Source organism: Gracilinanus agilis, chromosome 5 (genome assembly GCF_016433145.1).
Source record: "Gracilinanus agilis isolate LMUSP501 chromosome 5, AgileGrace, whole genome shotgun sequence".
In the NCBI taxonomy this organism is placed as follows: Eukaryota; Metazoa; Chordata; class Mammalia; order Didelphimorphia; family Didelphidae; genus Gracilinanus; species Gracilinanus agilis.
The window spans coordinates 129,115,028-129,133,597 of NC_058134.1; the positions used below are offsets into that span (position 1 = coordinate 129,115,028).

Below are 18,570 nucleotides of genomic sequence, written 5' to 3' on the forward strand. Positions count from 1 at the left end.
AAAGAAAGAAAGAAAGAAAGAAAGAAAGAAAGAAAGAAAGAAAAGAAAGAAAAGAAAAGAAATGTAGAAAAAGAAACAAAGAAAGTCCATAAAATTTCAAAAGAATACAATTAAACATTCAATAAGCAATTAGGAAGGATGGTCCAAGGAAACACAAAGACAAAAAGCAACCTGGTCCCTCACCTTTAGAAGTTTATCATATAATGACAATATCATATAATGATAATCTCTAATGACCATGTGAATAACTGGAATATAAAGAAAAATGTGATCCATTACAGAGGAAGACTCAGAATCAGACATTCAGACCTACATAGTCTAATCGCTTAATTTTATAGCAGAGAAAACTAAGTCCTGGATAAGTTAAGTGACTTGAGGTCATACAAGATAGTCATCAGTGGTGGAGCACAAATTCAAGTCTGGATCCTCTGACTCCTTTTGAAAAACTTGGGGTGGAAGAGGCTACTTTTAGTTTGTGGAGTTAAGGACGGAGAGGATCATGAAAGACCTGATATATATCAAAATAATTCAAAAAACGGTTCCTGATTTTTAAATTGGGGGTGGGGGGGATTTTATAAAAACTATTTAACTCACTCATTTTGGGTTTCACTTATACCTCTGGACAATACCCTAGAGATGCTAAATTTTTTAAGGTGATGTCAGACAATACCATGATTATGAGATACCAAATAGTCCCATTAATGTTTGTTCACATGCATAGCTTGCCGAAAAGAATCTCCTGAATTCAGTTTTCACCAGGAAATACTTCAGAAACTATTGACTAAAAGAGAAACAATAAAAGACAAATTTGAAGTGAGCAGTAGACACTCCCCCTCTCTCCCTCATATTTACCGTGTTTCTTTCTTGCCAGGTCATAGTTTGTAGAATATCACCTACAGGGCTAAATAGCTGGGACCAGATAGGGTGGAGAGTGAGGAAAAAGCTTGGAGACAGGCTGTCACTAAGTGTACTAGTGCCCTCAGAAGAATGGTTTGCCCATACCTCTGATGTTTCAGGAGTTTCAGCAATGAATCATAAAGGAAAAAATCTTGAATAGATTTAAAAGTGAATGCTTAACACCCAGAACGATAAAAACATCCATGTCTCTTTCTCCTCTTGCCTTTTATAATCAAACATTCCTCTCCAAAAACTAGCAATAAGGTTTTCAGACAAACTTTGAACAAGTAAAGTATAATTTTTATAGTTGAAAATGTCTTCTTAGACTCTAAAATTCTCTAATTCTCTGTTATCTAAGAACTAGCATTTTTGGTCACTTCACAAACCATTATCCATCTTTCCTTTTCATTTTAGCTACTCTAGCACCCAAGTGGCACAGTGGATAAACATTTGGAACTTGGACTATGCAAGGCACGAATTCAAATCTTTCCTTAGATACTTTACTAGTTATGGAAAGTTATGTAAAGATCACTTAACCCTTCTCATTTTCCTTACCTATAAAATATCATTTATCTCCCAATGTTGTTGTGAAAATCAAACAAGATAATATTTATAAATTGCTTTACAAAACTTAAAGTGTTATGTAAATCCTAGCTACTGCTATTTCCTCCCTCTCCTTTCTTCCATGCTCTCTTGCCCTTATTCCATCGCTATCAGTAGTTCCTATAGATCCCTTAGCTATGACTGTGGTACTCAGAGCTTAAGGAAAATAAAAACACTGTTGACCACTCCTCTGGGTGACCATGAGTTCCCAACAATGAAACAATGTTCAGATTGTCTTTAACTCATAAAGTTTAAAAGATTCTTCTTTAAAACCACAGCAAGTTATATAGCTTGAAAAAAGACCTTAATTTTCATTGCTAGTCCTGAATTCCTGGAGAATCCACTTGACAGCAAGTAACTGACTTTCCCCCATGTACAAGTTTCTATATTTGAAAGAAGAAAAAATAGAGGCTACCTTTTAAATCATTTACGATTCATTATAATGACTCACCTGTTAAGTTCCAAGAAGCCAAGAGTCAGTCCACCCAGTCTAATGTTCTGAGAAGTAGTATTTAGCCTGTTTGCTGGGAAAAGGTAGCCTTTTCCTAACCAATTAAAAGACAGACTGAATGCTAAAGAGATGGTGTAATGTGATGGGGGAAGGAGGGGAGGGGAGTTCTTGGACCTATCAAATATAAGACACAATAACTTTATTGGGGAAGATTAGGAAGAGTGTGCAAACAAACATAGGAATGTTGTAAATACTTGACCTGTCATTTGAAATGAGAGGAAGAACCCAGCTGTAATACAAGTCCTAGCCAGGTACCATGTTTAACAACATGAGCATGATAAGCATCGATATTTTGAAAAGTCAATGCCTGTTTAATAAGATTAATATGAGAAATAAACCATGTTTTAGCAGAAAACTTAGAATTTTAAACTATCCTATCAGTAACAGTTTCAAAATTGTTTTAAAGGTGCCTGTGAATTATAGTATCTAGAATCTATTTTTTTCTGGGTTCTACCACTTTAATGAACTAAAAAAAGTTAAGCCTTTTTGCTCCTATCTGGTACTTGGGCAGATCCAAGTTTTCCCAACAACAATAATAACATATTTATATAATGCCTTAAGATATAGAAAGCACTTCACAAAAATTACTATTTTCAGGGGCAGATAGGTGGCTAAGTGAATTGAAAGCCAGACTCAAAGATGGGAGGTCCTGGGTTCAAATTTAGCCTTAGATACTTCCTAGGTATATGACCCAAGTCAAGTCACTTAACCCCTATTACCTAGCCCTTGCTTCTCTTCTGCCTTAGAACCAATACACAGTACTGATTCTAAGATGGAAAGTAAAGGTTTAAAAAAAATTTATCCTCATAAAAATTCTGAGAGAATGGTGCTATTTTAATCTTCATTTTATAGATGAGAAAATTGAGACAGCCAGAGGGCTAAGCAACTTTCCTAGGACCACATAGTAAGTATAACTAGTGATATAACATTTCCAATACCCATCTATTCCTTCTTTGTTAAAATGTTGAATTTCAAAGGATTTAGATCTCAAACAAACACTGAAGATCACCTAATCCAACTTCTAGATGTTACAGAAGAGAAAATAGAGGACCAAAAATGATCCCTTAAGGTTATATGATTAATAAAAAGCAGAGCTTAGGATTCTAACTCAGGTCTTCTGACTCCAATATCAATTGCCCTCTCTATCATACCACGATGTCCACCAAAAGACCCTTTCCCTAAAACTGAATTCTTGTGCAAATTGCCTGTTCAATACTTACATAAAAGGGAGCTGTAATTAGGTCTTCCAATGGAAGTTGGGTAAAAAACTTGCTAGAGAATATGTGATAGACTTGCATTTATGATCTGATCTGATCTGGGCATTCCATCCAAGGGTGCAGAGTGTAAACCCATCCACCCTTCTCCTCTAGTACATTCTTATACATGTCCTCCCATAAATCCTCCATCAGGAATCCACACAAGTTAGAAGCTTTCCTCTAGGTCTTTCAACAACCAAGGTGGACCAGTCCCTATTCAAATATCTTTTATCTCTCCCTTTCATTACACAAGTCTGTCTAGTTTTCCAAAATGTATCTCCTGCATGATATCTTTGCCATTACTTCTTGCCTGTAGACAAGCATTGTTAATATATTACAGACTACACAAATATCACATATCTATTCAATGCTCTTTGGGTGACCCAAAGGTCTGTATCTTCAGAGACTGTAATATTCCATGATTCCCACCTACAGACCATCTCCAGAATAACATTGGTGTTAAAAAAGGTATTAGAACACTTATTTTTTTTAATCTGGAAAGACTTACAAGAAATGATGCAAAGTGAATTGAGCAGAACTAGGAGAACAGTGTATATAGTAACAAATATTTTATGATAAACTGTGAAGGACTAAACTATTATCAGCAATGTGAGTTTCCAAGATATGCACAAAGGACTCATGATGTAAAATGCTATCCACAGGTAAAAAAAGAACTATTGCAGTCTGATTGCAGATCAAAGCATGCCATCTTCCACTTCATTTCCTTCATGAGTTTTTTATTGTATGTGTGATATGTGTCTTCTATCATGACATGAGGAATATAGAAATATGGATTGTATTAAATCACTGGAATAATCTGTATCAGGCTATCACTTGGGGGAAGGGAGGGAAGGGAACAAGGGAGAAGATATGAATCCTAAAATATCAGAAAACAATTGTCAAAAATTGTTTCTACATGTAACTGAAAATTTAAATATATAAATTATTTTTATTTTTTTTAATTTGGCACTGTAAACTAAAATATCATACATTTCCTTAAATAATCCTCAACCTGCTTTCATCCTCCCATCATTCAAATATGGATTTTCTGCTAAAGGAGAAGTTCTTAATGGTTCCCAACCTATTGGTAGTCTGGGGAAGCCTATGGACCCCTTTTCAAAATAATATATTTACATAAATGAAATAAAAATATATGGGTTTTAAAGGAAATCAATTGTACTGAAATACTGTTATCAAAATATTTTTTAAAAAGTTTTCCCCCTATAAGGACAGCCGGAGGCTTCTGACTGTCCTTACCTCACCCCCAGATTAAAACATTTGTTCCAGAGAATATAAAACCAAGTGTTAATCAATCAATAAACCTTTACAGCTGAACAATGATTTAATAACAACAAAATGTGCCAGGCACTGTGCTAAGTGACAGGAATAAAAATACAAAGAAAGAAATAATCTCCACTATCAAAAAATGAATCTATGTCTAGTCCTACTACCTATTCTGAAATACAGATGGCTATCATTGTCTGCTGCATATTTCCATCTAGATGTTTCACCAACATCTCAAATTCATCACACCCCAAACTCAACTAATTACCTTTCCACCTCAAACCACCCATCTTCCAAACTGTCTTCTTTCTGACAGGAGTGCTATCCATCCTCTCAATCATCCAATGACACCCTTTCTTCCACATCTCTCATATTTGATGTCTTTAATAAGTCCTATCATGTCTATGGCATCTATCCTCTTCTTACCATACATAGGATCACTACCCTAGTTGAGGCACTCTCTTCCTCTCACCTGGACTCTTTATTGCTCCCCCTTTCCTTATGTATCCTCAACTCAACTACCTAATACATTGTCTGATGATGGCACTCAAAAACCCTTAATGATCCCCTTTTTCTTCTAAGGGGAAAAAACTCCTCATCTTGGCACTTTCACCTATTGGCCATCCAATTCCCAAAACGTTTTCTAGCCTTTTCTCACATTAATACTCAGCAATCCAGTCAAGTGAACCTGTTCCCAAACTCAGTGTTCCTTCTCCAATATCCATGCATTTGGGAATTTCCAGTCTTGGAATGTCCTCCATAGTCATCCTTATGCTCGACTCTCATAAGTCTTATTTCCTAAGACTTACCCCATATGTTACCTTTTGCCTGAATGTCTCACTAACATTCCTCCACCTTGCTATTGGTTTCTTCCACTTCAAATGACCTTGTGTTTACTTATCTGAGCATACTGTATCCACTTCCATTGGAAAGTAATGGTCTTGGTGGCAAAACTCTTGTTTTTATGTTCACACCCTTAGAAAGCTAGCCCAGGGCCTCAGACCCAATAAGGTAAAAATTAATAAATATTTACCTTGAATTGTACATTTTTAGAAGAGTTTTTTTAAATATAAAAAACATCCCTTATCTCATCACTGAAGCCTCCATTTCAAATTTGACTTTAACTTTTGTGATTCAAATCAACAAAGTAGGAACAATAAAGAACATTCAAAATTTTTTATCTTATTTCCAGAGACATGAATAGGCAATTTTCAGATAAAGAAATCAAAACTATCAATAAGCACATGAGAAAATGTTCTAAATTTCTAATAATTATAGAAATGCAAATCAAAACAACTCTGAGGTATCACCTCACACCTAGCAGGTTGGCTAAAATGAAAGAAGGGGAGAGTAATGAATGCTGGAGGGGATGTAGCAAAATTGGGACATTAATGCATTGCTGGTGGAGTTGTGAACTGATCCAGCCATTCTGGATGGCAATTTGGAACTATGTTCAAAGGGCTATAAAAGAATGCCTGTCCTTTGATCCAGCCATACCATTGTTGGGTTTGTACCCCAAAGAGATCATAGATAAACAGAATTGTACGAAAATATTTATAGCTGCGCTTTTTGTGGTGGCAACAAATTGGAAAAGGAGGGGATGTCCTTCAATTGGGGAATGGCTGAACAAACTGTGGTATACGCTGGTGATGGAATACTATTGTGCTCAAAGGAATAATGAACTGGAGGAGTTCCATGTGAACTGGAAAGACCTCCAGGAATTGATGCAGAGTGAAAGGAGCAGAGCCAGAAGAACATTGTACACAAAGACTGATATACTGTGGTAAAATCAAATGTAATGGACTTCTGTACTAGCAGCAATACAATGACACAGGACAGTTCTGAGGGATTTATGGAAAAGAACGCTACCCACATTCAGAGGAAGAACTAAAGGAGTGGAAACAGAAGAAAAACAACTGCTTGAACGCATGGGTCTGGGTGGACATGATTGGGGATGTAGACTCGAAACTACCACACAATGCAACTATCAACAATTTGGAAATAGGTCTTGATCAATGACACATATTAAAACCAGTGGAAATACACATCAGCCATGGAGGGGGGAGCTCAGGGGGTGAAGGGGAAAGTAAGAGCATGAATTATGTAACCATGTTAACTTTTTGAAAAAATAAATATTAATAAATGTTTAAAAAATTTTTATCTCATTTCCTAAACGTTTGTCATGTTATATTATAGTATACAGTATGGCCAACACACTGAAAAGGTTCCCTATTCTTGGATTCTATGCATATCTGTATTATAGGTCATGTAATCTATTTAAAACAGCCAATACTACACAGAGTAATCATAAAAATGAGCATTTAAAAGCTCTTTAAGGTTTGAAAAGCACTCTATGTATGCTGACTCATTTGATCCTCACATTAACCCTGAGAGATAGCATTATTATTATCACCATTTTACCAATGAGGAAACTGAGGCTGAGAGACATTAAGTGAAACTAGCCAGTCATACAGCTAAGTATCTGAGTTGGAATTGGAAGCAGAGGGTAAGTGTACAGAACTTGGAGGCAGAGCTTCCAAACTCCAAGGCCAGTATTCTATCTACTGTGCCAACTAGCTGTCTTTTTCTTAATAATAACAATAATAATAATATTAATAATATTAATAACTTAATAATAACTCAATATGGGGAAATAAACTGTTATAAATAATAGGTTCTCTTAATTTGGGGAGGTGAGGAATAAAGTAATGAAGTAATGAAGAAGAACCTGGGAAGAAATGTTCATAACAGACTACCAGTGTGAAACACACCAATTCCAAGGAGAGTTATACTTGTAGAATTCTAGAACTATGAGAAGTACAATAGATAGACCAAACTTGGAGTCATGAAGGCAAATGCAAATCTGGCCTCAGACATTTACTAGCTATGTGATCCTGAACAAGTCACTTAATCTCTGTTGGTCTCAGTTTCCTAAGCACCCACCTTGCAGGATTATTGTAAGGATTATATAAGACAATATTTTGTAAGAAGCCTTTAACACAGTGCCTGGCACATAGTAGGTACTATATAAATGCTAATTCCTTTCTCTTTTCTAGAAAAGATTTCTAAGTCCTATTGTTTCATTTCACTATTAAGGAAAAAGAACAAGAAAGCTTAGGAGCTTTGACCAGCATCATCCAGTGACATTGCAACAGAGCATCAATCAGTAAACATTTATTAAGTGCTTTCTATGTGCTAGGCACTATGCTAAGTGCTGGAGATGCTAAGGGAGCTCCTATCCTCAAGAAGCTCACAATCTAGTGGAGGAAAAAATGTGCAAACAAATATATACAAGGCAAGTTATATGCAGGGTAAATAGCAAATAATTAAAAGAGAGAAAGCACCTGAATTAAGAGAAATTAGTAAAGGCTTCCTGTAGAAGGTGGGATTTTAGTAGACAGTCAGAGAGAATGGCCAGAGCTGAGAGATGGAGTGAACTGTTTGTGTAACAGCCAGGAGGCCAGCAGGATCAAAGAGGCTGTTGGGGGGAAAAGGTATAAGAAGACTGGAAATGATGCAGGGGGCTAGATTATGAAGGACTTTAAATGCCAGAAATTTTTGTATTTTATCCTGAAGGCAATAGGGAGCCATTGACGTTTACTGAGTGCAGGGGACAGGGAAGGGTAACATGGTTGGACTTATACTTTAGAGAAATGACTAGTGGCTGAATGGAAGATGAATTAGAATAGGGAGACAGATGAGGCAGGGGACCTACCAGCTGGCTATTGCAATAATTCAGGCATGAATCGATGAGGGTCTGTGCTTAAGCAGTGTCAGAAACAGAGGAAAGAAGGAAGAGCATCTAAGAGATGTGCCAAAGAAAAATAGGCAGGGGGGCAGCTGGGTAGCTCAGTGGATTCAGAGCCAGGCCTAGAGACAGGAGGTCCTAGGTTCAAATCTGGCCTCAGACACTTCCCAGCTGTGTGACCTTGGGCAAGTCACTTGACCCCCATTGCCTACTCTTCCACCAAGGAACTAATACACAGAAGTTAAGGGTTTAAAAATAAAAAAAGAAGAAGAAAAAAAAGGAAAATAGGCAGGGCTTGGCAACAGATTGGATTTGATGAGGGGCAGAGAGCAAGGAGCTGAGTATGACATTTAGGTTGCCAACCTGAAGGAGTAGGAAGATGGTGTTCCCTTCCACAGTAATAGGGAAAGTGAAGGGAGAATAGCAGGGAAAGTAATGAGTTCTATTTTGGAAATACTGAGTTTAAAACGTCTACTGAACATCCAATTCAAGATGCCAGAAAAGCAGATTGGAGGTGAACAAAGAGGTTTGGGAAAGATATGAGAATCTAAATCGTGGGCATAAAAGTGAGAAGAAAATCCATAGTTACTGAGGAAAACATCAAGTGAAGTTAGGAAGGAAAAAAGAAAAGGGCCCAAGACAGAACCCTGAGGGACACATATGGGTAGAGAACACAGTCTGAATGAGGATCCAGAAACAATAGGAAGAGATGACAGGTGAGATAGGAAGGAGGAGAATCAGAAGAGTGAGATCCTAAAAACCTAGATAAAAGAGAGAATCAAGGAGTAAAGAGTGGGGAATGGGATTGGTATAATCACCTAGAGAGTTCAGAATTGGGATGGGAGGGGAATGAATAAGTGTCAGAGGTTTATCATTGAGGAATGGGCACAACTATTCTTAAAAAAAAAGAGAGAGAGAGAAGTTGGAGAGCAGTCTGGAGTCAAATGTAATAGTCAAGGCATACCATCAGATAGTCAGAGGGATGGCCTTGATTCACTACTCCAACTTTCATCAAAATGGTGGAAATTAAGCTAGAAAAGGGTAAAGCAGAAAATAGAAGTTGTATTTGTTTTAGGAGAAATAAGTTCCATTCACCAACTTTCCTCTTCCTCTTCCCTCAAGGAACAGGAACAGGAGAAGATGGAAAGCCTGAGGTCAGAGAGAAGATCACTCCAGTTTGCACCAGAAGTTCTCCACATCCCAATTAGGAGACTGAGCTGTCAGTTGGAGGTGGAAGTTGTCTCATGCTGGCACAAATAGAAATGTGTTTTGGGACAGATGAAAAATGCCTACCCCTTCCTGCCTTCTCTCATGAGATACTCTATGCCCAGCAAAAAACAAAAGGTAGGAAGCTTCCAGTTGGAGGAATCTTTAACTTGAACATTTTAGACTAGAACTCAGGTATTTTAATTACTAGTCAGAAATAAAAAATAAGCAGGGGCTTGGGAATTGGAGTTAAGTGACTTGCCCAGAGTCACACAGCTAAGAAGTACCTGAGTCACTCTTGGACCCAGGTCCTCCTGACTCCAGACCTAACACTGTAGCCATCTTAATGGTGCTCAAACTTAACTGTCAATGTGTTCAAAATTGAAAAGATTTATGAAAATTGCAACATAAGTAGAACATGTCCATATTATATGACATCTGGACTAAAATCAGAAATAATAATAACATTCATATGGTTTGAAAAATGCTTTAATGTTATTATATTTTATCTTAGCAAAATAGAAAACAATTCCTCCAAATATTATTTAGTTGGCAGTCCCTTAGCTGCCACATCTAGCAATGACCCTGCAATGACTCATTCAATAAAGACTTGAAGAAAAGAAACTTAACAAACAAGATGCCAATTTGAAATGCATCCCTTTGCTAGGGATGCTCTCTGAATATCTATATAACTCTCAGCTACGCAGGTGCCAAGCTTCTGGACTAAATAGCTGATGTTTGACTTAGATGCTGTAAACCTGTGAATCATCCCTGCTATAGTGGTGGCTGCCCAGCTATTAACACAAATGAGTTTGATTCAAGAGTATGTAGCAACCCATTCCCCAATTGAAAAACGTTCAAAGATATGAGCAGGCAGTTTTATAAGAAGAAATCCAAAATCAACTATCATATGAAAAAATGTTCTAAATCATCCATAACTGAAGAAAAGCAAGTTAATACAACTGAGAGGTACTACCTTAGGTATTATATAATACACTTGCAGACTCCTTTTATAACCAGGTAGATTTATGATGGGATTTGTTAACCTTATTGAATAAAATAATGAACATGAAGTTCGTTAGTTTAATGCTAGTATTATTACTTATAGTTTTCATTATGCTTATCTTGATGTGTCTTCTTGAAACATTAATTCTTCTTTAGTTGCATGTCCTATTTTTCTATTATAGGATATATTTTTATAACCCACTGAAAAATAATCCATATTGTTCATTATATTTGTTTTGATGTGTCCTCTTAGACCACTAGCTTCTTTGTTAATCACATATTCTATTTTTCTTTTTTATGAGTTATTTTATTCTCACTTAGAAAACCATGCTTTTTATTGGAGCATGAGTGTTTATTGATATTTTTAATTGTAGATTTCCCTAGTTATCGTGTGTTTCAAAGTAAGTGTTCTTAATATTGTTTAAATTTAACATTAGGCTCCTGCATTCCTTCTATCTCCTTATTGCTTCCAAGTAGCTTGTGATAGGTTTCTCTGAAACTGTTCTTTTCTTAAAAAAAAATTCAATTCTATACGTTTTTCTATAAAATTTAAATTTCATTCTTTCAATGCCCTTTTTCTAATGAAGTCCTATGATTTCTCCATTTCCATTTTTTTCTTTCCTAAGCCAAATCTCTAAGACATGTTCTCATATTCTCATAGGTCAAGCTAAAGAGTAGTGTAATGGTACTGACATTTTGAAGTCTTTTAATTCCATGGTATTAAATACATGATATTCCCTCCACCTAATAGAGCTACTACTTGATCCTTGAAGATCCTTTCCTATGGAATCAGTGGGAAATTGTGGAAAGAATAGTAGAGTGGATGGAGGGAGACTTACCTTCTAGTTCTAGGAAGCTTTACTTGGAAGGAGGAAAAACTTTTCATACTAAAATGATACTTATTTCTTAAAACTTACAAACAAAAAAAGCCCATTTCAGGGGGCAGCTGGGTAGCTCAGTAGATTGAGAGCCAGGCCTAGAGACAGGAGGTCCTAGGTTCAAATCCGGCCTCAGACACTTCTCAGCTGTGTGACCCTGGGCAAGTCACTTGACCCTCATTGCCCACCCTTACCACTCTTCCACCTAGGAGCCAATACACAGAAGTTAAGGGTTAAAAAAATAAAAATTAAAGTAAAAAAAAAATTTTCTCCTTTAGTATATTGCTCTTTTTTTCTCCAGTCTTTGAGAGAAGACTGGGACTGAGATTGTTGAAGATAGCTTTTAGAGAAAATCTTAATTCAATTTCATTTAACTCAACCAATGTAAGAGCAAAAACTATTTTCTTTATCTTTGTGGCTCAAGAATGAGACACACTTTCTATTGCACAGGAAGTATCCAATGATTTCTTCTTGGATGTGATAGACAATCCTCGGTATTCTTCTCCCACTGACTGTCTATCAGCATTCCCATAGAGTATGTTCCAAATCTTCTCCAAGCTCACCAGAATCCTGTGGTCTCTCAGCAGATGAATAACTCTACTACTTTCCTGCAGAAATTATCTTGAGCCATCATGGTAAGTTCCCTCATTGCCCCTGTTTTATATTTCAGTTTCCCCTTTCTACCCACCTCTCCAACAATTTTCTTATATCCTCTACTCCTTTATTCTAACCTCTAAGCAGAAGTGATACCTTGAAGAGGTGATAACTTGCAAGAAGGTGCCAAGACAAACCCTCAACTTCTGTCCTCAGTTCTGCCCCCTCATACTGTTAATTAAAAAAAAATAAATTAGAACAATATATTAAAAGACATTTACAGCCGTGAATTTGAACAGCACTAGACCTGAAGTCAGAAAGACTTGAATTCACATTCATCCTCTGACATTTCTTTACCATGTGACTGTGTAGGTAGAAAATTTTCTACACCTGAGCTAAATTCCCAGCATCCTTTTAAGTACATCCTCATTTGATGTACAGGGGCTTGGGAAATAAATTTAGCTGAGACCCACACCACAGGGCTCTTTTTTGGAAATTTGAGCTTTGCTTTGGTTAAAGTGTGGCAGGTGTGGGTCTCTGGCTCTGCTCACTTAACTGAAAAAATCCCTTTCCCTCTCTTTACTATCTCTACTTTTCTGTAATAAAGCCACTAAAAAGCTACTAACAGTCTCATAATTTAAATTGTAATTATTACAATTTTTAGCGATCACAAAGGGATTGAATCTCTTCTCCTGCCATGCTCTCCCTTCTCCCTCCGGGAAACCTTTCAGAGCTTTCCCAGACTCATTGCCTACACCTGCCCACCAGGAGAGCCAGGCAGTCAGGCTAACAGAGGCTCCTGCTGCTTTTGCTTGCTGTTGCTGCTGCTGTTTACTGTTGCTGCTACTGGTAAGCTTTAAACTCCCTGCTCAACCCCAACTCAGAGAAGAGGGATCCCTTTTTCCCTTACCAAGCAGCTGGTCTTCCCTCCTAATTAACTCTTTTTTTCCCCACCCACCCCAGCTTGCTTCCTATATTTCTTTTTAACTAAAACCTTTTCCCACTCCAGCTAAGATGTATCCTTGCCCCTAAAAACCAGCCCAAAATCCTTACCTTAAAAAAATCTCCTCAACCCTGCCTTTGGAGCCAGATTCTCCTTACTCCTACCTGGATTCTGGCCCTCCTCATTGCCTCTACACCAGTAGAGGCCATTATTGAACACTCAGTTTTGCCTCTTGCTGAACTGCAGTGGCTGCTTTTCTGCCACTGGAAAGCAGCAATAAAATCATATAACATCATATAAAATATTATAAAACACTATAAAATAAGACCTTTATAAATACAACACAAATCATCATGATACTTTACAAGAAATCTTTTTGTATTTCATTCAATTGGGAACACTTAAGTTCTCAAAACGTCTCCTTCTCTTTTTGGTGGTAGGGAATTTTCTATATCAATTCCTAAATATTAAGACACAAAAATTTATCATACAAAAAAATGCAAGCTAAAATCCAAGCTGACATTCAAAATCAATTGGACAATTTTAAGCACTCCTTAAATGGTCCAATGCTAATAGATGATTCCATCCAAGATATATCCAATTCAAACCCTATTCCTGAACTACCCAAAGAAATTGATACTGAAACAGACACAGAAGACCCTCTCATATGTTTCGGATAGAAAACTACCTCTCTTGTATTGAACAACTCCTGACTAACTTTCTCTCCCCTGCTCCTTCTCTCAATGCCCCATCCAGCCCTGACCCGTCTCCCACCCCACCAACCCCAGTCCCAAGAAAACCTTGTCCTTCTACCATACAAGTTCCTACCTGTACTACCTCAGTATCCATACAGACATCTCCTATAAAACCACAACTACTGACCAATTCCAATGAAGGCCTTTTCCCTTTAAGGGAAGTACCTACAGTGCTACAAATTGGGGATGTGGTAAAAGTAAAACGACATAGGCCTTTCAAATCCCAGGATAAAAAAGAATTTAAATGTGCTGTACCTAGCTATGAAGATGAACCTATCCTGGTAACAAAAAAGATGGCTGATATATTCTTTCATTTTGATCTGGCGTACAAAGATGCTGAACAATTACTTCATGTGTTTTTAACAGAATGTGAGAGGAATAAGATCATCTCTCATGTCAATAAAGCCTGAGGGCGCAACACAGCACACCAGCCACCTGTGGATCCTCATTAGGATTTTAACGATAATGATGAATGCATGGAACTACATTGATGTAGAGAAACCATTCTAAGAGCAATGAGAGAATGCCAGATGGATGGACTAAATTCAAATGCCTTAAACCAGTGATAGACAAACTACGGCCCACAGGCCAGATGCGGCCCCCTGAAATATTCTATCTAGCCACGTGACATTATTCCTAATCTGATGAATACAATGAGTAGGATACAGTACAATGAAACTTCGAAAGAGTTACCTTAGAAAAAGACTGACAGATGAGCATTTCCTTTCCTTTGCCCCCCTTTATAAAAAGTTTGCCCACCACTGCCTTAAACAATCCGATGATGAGACACCCTCCCAATTTATGGATAGGCTCATTGAGCTAGGAGGTAGGTACCTAGACCTTGATATTTCTGTAGAAAGAGACATTAGACATATAAAACGACACTTTGTTAACAATTGCTGCAGAGTAGTACAAGATTATTTTATAACACATTGCCCAAAAAGGCCTGAAATGGATATTGAGGAGTTGAGGTAAACTGCTGCATATGTCTTTAAAGGCACTAAAGAAAAACCATCAGAAACTAATGATTTACTAGAAAAGATCCAGAAAGAATTAAAATATTTAACTAACAGAATTGATAAACAAGAAAAAAGTCATGATACTCAACCAATAGCACTTGTCCCTCTCCAAGAACCTAACTATCAATTCCTTACCTGCCACTTCTGTGGAAAGAAGGGTCTTATAATGATGAACTGTAGGAATTTCTTTCAAGCAATTAGAAATAATATTCAATGGAATAATAGATATGGAAATAATAACTACAGGAATGAATCAAGGAATCATAACTTTAAAGATGATTACAATTCTAGAAATTATTGTCAAATAACTGATAACCAAAACCAAATAACCCTTCAACAGTATATCTTAAGTGGAGCTCGTCTCTGAACTACTCAGGGTGCTAATGCCCCTCCTTGTGGGACAGAAGGTGGTGCCCCTTAGACTCTATTATTTTTATTGATGTTAACCCTTTTCAGTTTTGTCTCCCCTTCAAATAATAGCAAAGAAAAAGAAATATTTTTGAATACACTGACTGTCTACCTTCCTGCTTTCTTTATTTGTACCATCAGACTTGTCACATTGCAAAGTGGTCCATCAATCTGTACGTAACCTTTGGAGACTTAATTGATTTTAAGGGGATTTCATAGCCTCAATACCTCTGACTGCTTGCTTTTGATTTGTGTGTAATAAGATATAAGGGTCCATTTGGTAACTGAAGTAAAGTGCTGTAGCAATATTTGTGCTTTTGTGGAAAATGTAATGGAGGAGATATATAGAGTGTTAGTCTCATACCAGTGAAGGTGTGAAGGCATTCCTAGGGGGCATGATACCCCTGGATGACTCCCAAGAGGGAGTATTTCCCCTAAAGTCTACTGGCTTCTGGATAATATTTTGAACCATAACAGTATTTTTATCAGCAGTATAGAAATTTGTGTTTTGGAATTTGTTGAAACCTATCTCCTCAAAGGTTGCAATGTTTGCTAGATGTAAAAGAACTTGTAGCATATATTTGTCACACAGCAACTCATGTGACTGATTGTACCTTCTGTTGATGATGAATAATTGCCTAAACTGATTGTATCTGACTACTGATTGTATTTGACTAAGACAACCCTATTGCTATATCTGTACTATTTTGTTCCATTATATTTTATTGATCCTTCTATTTGAACAAATTGCCCTTGTAAAACAATACATATACAACAGCTGTATTAGTGACCTATATTGACCTAATGTGCCTTTTATAACATTTTGTGCCTTTTATGAATTTTTTCTTATTTCCTAGAATATATTATTGCTTTTATACCTCCATTGCTTTATCTACCTCATTTGCACTTACACTATGGATCCATGGCAAGTTAAAGAGGAAATGAATCTTATTTTTTTGGCAAGTAGCCTCTCTGATTGTGAAATATATACATTTTTAATAGTTTTTGTTTTTCTTCCTACATGTGTGACACAGTATTTGATTTTTTCTCTCATTTTTTGTATTTTAAGCATGTCACCAATATTAAAAATATTTTTAACTGTTTTAATTTTAGCAATAGAATAAGCTAAGATGTCATTTGCCTAGCATATAAATGCATACCCAAAAAGCTTTGAACTATGACAACTAGTTATTTTAATATTATGAGACTTTTGTTCGATGAATATGTTTAAATCAAAGAAAAAACTGACCACAAAGGAGCACAGAAGTTAACCTGTGAAGTGTGAGAGAAGCACAAAGATAAAAGAGACCAAACCAATCCTATGGGGATTGATGACATTCTATGCAAAGAGCACAAGAACTTATTATGTGTGAGACTCAAGGGTGCGACATTTTAACATGTGTTAAATGCAGTGTTAAATCCTTGTACCATACTCTCTATCAAGTACATAACAGTGGTTGTTCTTGCTCCGCTATCCTGAAAAGCAAGGAAAATGGTCAGACCAGGGAATGCTATTTCCCATTTTCTTCAAGATCTAGTCTTTTTTAAAAATTCTTTCATTGTGATAACTTAATGTAGTCCAGACTATTGAATTGAGCTAGTAATGATTGTCATTGCAGGCTTATGGAACATGAATTGCTACAAGAACTTGTGATTTGTTAATTTTTTTCTTTCTTTCTTCCTACAATTTTTTTCACATTTTTAATATTCTATATTTCACTCAGAGGTTATTTTTAAATTTTTTTTGTATTCTTTGATGTTTTTGATAATTGCTTCATATGCCTTATTAATTTACCATGTATCCCTGTGTGATTCTTATATGCATCCTTATATCCTTCTCAGGGGGACTATGTTATTGTTGTGAATTTTTTCTTTTGAATTTGAGTTTAATTTAGAATAAGAGACTACCTCCCAGAATCCAGAAGGTGAACTTTTTGGAGAAGGCACCACAGAGATGCCTGTGGAGACCACACACTGCTCCAAGAGTCCCTGAACAAACTGTGCAGAATTGAACTTTTGGGGATTGATTACATTTGCTTATATGTACTTCGCTGTACCAAAGGGGACTGCCCCTAATTGGTATTGTTCTTCATTCCCTTTTGTTTCCTTATCCCCAGGTTGTTGTAAATATTGTATATACTTTAGTTAATTATGTTTAAAATGATTCATTAAGAAGACTGGTTTCCCAAAGGATCACAGGGGGAGAATTGAAGGTGGAAAATTTGCTACACCTGAGCTAAATTCCCAGCATCCTTTTAAGTACATCCTCATTTGATGTACAGGGGCTTGGGAGATAAATTTGGCTGAGACACATGCTTTTTTGGGAGCTTGAACTTTGCTTTGGTTAAGGTGTGGCAGGTGTGGGTCTCTGGCTCTGTGCTCTGCTCACTTAACTGAAGGAATCCCTTTCCCCCTCTTTACTATCTCTACTTTGCTGTAATAAAACCACTAAAAAGCTACTAACAGCCTCATAATTTAAACTGAAATTATTACATGACCCTGTACAAGTCACATAACCTCTGTTTGCCTGTTTCCTTCATTATAAAATGGGGATAATAATAGCACTACCTCCCAGCATTGCTATAAATATCAAATGAGGTAACATTTGTAAAGCACTTAGCACAATGGTTAGCACATAGCAGGTGCTATTTTAATACTAGTTATTGTTGTTATTACTATCATTAAGTACCCTCCACAAGGCAACTTCTTCCTTTAACTGGCTGGTTCCTCCCACAACCCCCATTTTTTAAAATCAAAACTCTTACCTTTCATCTTGGAATCAATACTAAGTATAGGGTCCAGAGAAGAAGAGTGGTAAGAGCTTGTCAATGGGGTTTAAGTGACTTGCCCAGGGTCCCACAGCCAGGATGTGTCTGAGGTCACATTTGAACCCAGGACTCCCCTCTAACTCTCTATTCACTGAACCACTTAGCTGTTCCATCCAGAACCTCTATTTTAAGAATACCCAGATCTGCTAGATCTTCCAGACAGAATTCCTGACTCTCTAGACTTTCTCCAACATACTCACCCTCCTACTACCCTTTCAACTTCCTTTTATGTATTGTCTTCCAAGGCATGGACTAACTTTCAGTTTTAATTTGTATTCCCTGTGCTTGGTAGAGTACCCAAAAGATAGCAAGCACTTTACTAGCCAGAAGACTTGAAGACTCCTGTTCCTGAATTCAAGTCTGGCCTCAGATACTTACTAGGTGTTTGATCCTGAAGAAGTCACTCTACCTTGTTTGCCTCAGCACAGTGAACTGAAAGAAGAAAATGGCAAATCTCTCTATTATAACTCAAGCAGGGTCATAGAGTCAGACATAATTGAACAACAAATAAATGCTTGTTGACTTGGTAATTTGATATGACATCAGCAGCAAATGTGATTTGTGTTGACATACTGAAAAAGCATGATTCTTCTAGGAAGAAAACAACAAATTGCTTCAAACCTTAGGCAAATGAA

General features: G+C 36.9%; 1 pseudogene; it reads right to left on the reverse strand.

Annotated features, from left to right (window-relative positions):
* The window catches only part of LOC123249949, a 67,012-nt pseudogene that overhangs the window by 27,082 nt on the left and 21,360 nt on the right, over positions 1 to 18,570 (reverse strand).